At 45.8% G+C, this 2,500-nt stretch overlaps 1 protein-coding gene and 2 non-coding genes across 3 annotated transcripts in view; 1 reads left to right on the top strand and 2 right to left on the bottom strand.

Moving 5' to 3' along the window:
* Positions 1-2,500, top strand: part of LOC143477353 (uncharacterized) — a 110,031-nt gene that overhangs the window by 66,162 nt on the left and 41,369 nt on the right. The gene's annotated exons all lie outside the window — the stretch shown is intronic.
* On the bottom strand, positions 1,083-1,164 carry trnas-aga (transfer RNA serine (anticodon AGA)). Its single transcript has one exon. It is a non-coding gene; the product is annotated as a tRNA-Ser (tRNA).
* trnal-cag (transfer RNA leucine (anticodon CAG)) lies at positions 1,246-1,328 on the bottom strand. The gene has a single exon. It is a non-coding gene; the product is annotated as a tRNA-Leu (tRNA).

Genomic DNA, 2,500 nt, shown 5'->3' with positions numbered 1-2,500 from the left:
CGAACTACATTACAGGGTTGCCAACTTTTGACGTTCGCTTGGAGTGAGATTTTAACCTGGAGCCGGTGGCGAGTGTATTTTGTTGAGCGGGGGGGGGGGGGGGGCAACGAAAGTTGTTGAGGGGGGGGGGTGCCGAACGTAAAATGGACACAGATTCAGTGTTATATTGCCGGTGGATGGCGTGTGTCTCACGCTCAATGCGTGAGAGTTGGCAACCCTGACATTATAACATATGTGTGTAATGAGCAGGGTTGCCAAATGCGTGAGACACACGCATTTGACCGTCTTCACACGCCACACATCCGATTTCTCACGTCGACAAAAAAAATCTAGTTTATTTACCTCTGATCCACATCTATGATTCAATGAGTTACTAGTTCGCTCTGGCGCCAACCATCGTGATATAATACTTAATTCGTGTCCATTTTACATCCTCCCGGTAACAATTTACATTCGCCCCCCGCCCCCCCCCGCCCCCCCCCCCCGTCAACAACTTAAACTTGCCAAACAGCTTTTTCTTTTTTTTTGGGGGCGGGGGGGGGGGGTGTAGTAGGTGGTACGTGGAGGTTTTTCGTTTGACAGTTGGTGGTACTTTGTCTAAAAAGTTTGAGAACCACTGGTCTAGGCGTATGATTCTCGCTTAGGGTGCAAGAGGTCCTGGGTTCAAATCCCGGACGAGCCCTTTATATCTGCTTCTGATATGCATTCACAAGCTTGCCTTAATACTCTTGTCATAGGCTTCCTACATATGTACAGTCAATATATCTTAGCCTGGTCTTCTGAAAGGCTTCATGTACTAGGGGTATGGTATTGCTTTGGGTGCAAGAGGATGTGGCTTAAATTCCATGATATTCCCTCCTTCACAAGTGTAGATGGTCTGAGAGCATGAAGACAGTCATTCTCTTTTGTTAAGTAAAGGCATTAGAGAGACAAAGCAATGGTAAGAAAGTGTCAACGCAGCATAGGGCTAGATACAGCGTGGCATGCTGCTAGAACAGCCATGCCTTTATAGATCGGCCTCGCAAGAAGAACAAAATCCCAACACATTCATAAGAACACTTGGTTCAGACAAAGCAATCTATAGTAGTCTGCAGGATTTGAACCTGCGCGGGGAAACCCCAATGGATTTCTAGTCCATCGCCTTAACCACTCGGCCACGACTACCTCAAATGCAGGAGTGAGGATGCATGGCTCTGCCACTGAAGAGCACAGACAACCTGTGGCAAAAATCGAATCAGAAAAAGATGTCAGAAGTGGGATTCGAACCCACGCCTCCAGAGGAGTCTGCGACCTGAACGCAGCGCCTTAGACCGCTCAGCCATCCTGACTTTGTACAAGGTGTGGCCCCTGATGCACCACGCTATGCAGAGAATTTCCTCTTTTCATGCAACAAAGAACAAGCTCGTCTAAGACGAGCAATGATACCTATCATGTACCTTCCTTGATATGTTGGGAAATTTGTATTCAATCTTGGAAAATAAATGCATTTTAGTCATTTTCACAGTGCTCTAGGAGATGAAATGTATATACAAGTGTGGGACCGACGTCCAATTTTAACAAAAAAATGAGAATGAGTTATCCTTTGAACCTTGACTGCGATGTCGATCAGCGACAATTTGTTTTTGTACAGCACGTTGACCTTATGTCAATAATGTTACCTAAAGAACACCGATATAACAAATCAATAATGCCAACTGTCCAGAAGGTGTCACTGACAGCTCTGCCAAAACAGGGGCAAACATCACAACTCGTTATGACATAAGGGAATCAAAGACAGAACTGTATAGCCGTGTACGGAAGCGTGCATATGAACGAAAAATGGAAACCCCGAGCAACAAAACAAACGTGCAAATCGGCTCGTTGGTCTAGGCCAGTGGTTCTCAAACTGTGGTACGCGTACCACTGGTGGTACGCAGAGCACCCCGCGGTGGTACGCCAGATGAACTCGGAAAATAAAAGATGCTTTGAGGTTTTTTTTTTTTTTACACAACACATTTTTTTTAAATTAAAACAGAATTATGACAAGTCCTGAAATTCAGAAACTAAAAGGGATTACTCGTATTATGTGCGGAGAAAATGTCGCTAAACAGTTCGACCTGGTTCATCTTTCAAACGACACGGTCACTCGCAGAATTGATGAAATGGTGGACAACGTCAGACAAACATTGACCGAGAGAATTAAAATGAGTAAATGCTTCTCACTGCAGTTAGATGAATCCATAGATGTCGCAGATTTAGCCAACTTGCTCGTTTACGTGCGATATGAGTATGAGGGCATGTCGCACGAAGACTTTTTGTGCTGTAAACCGAACTACATTACAGGGTTGCCAACTTTTGACGTTCGCTTGGAGTGAGATTTTAACCTGGAGCCGGTGGCGAGTGTATTTTGTTGAGCGGGGGGGGGGGGGGGGGGGGGGCAACGAAAGTTGTTGAGGGGGGGGGGTGCCGAACGTAAAATGGACACAGATTCAGTGTTATATTGCCGGTGGATGGCGTGTGT

Source organism: Brachyhypopomus gauderio, chromosome 16 (genome assembly GCF_052324685.1).
Source record: "Brachyhypopomus gauderio isolate BG-103 chromosome 16, BGAUD_0.2, whole genome shotgun sequence".
Lineage (NCBI taxonomy): Eukaryota > Metazoa > Chordata > Actinopteri > Gymnotiformes > Hypopomidae > Brachyhypopomus > Brachyhypopomus gauderio.
This window is presented reverse-complemented; position numbering and strand designations above follow the sequence as displayed.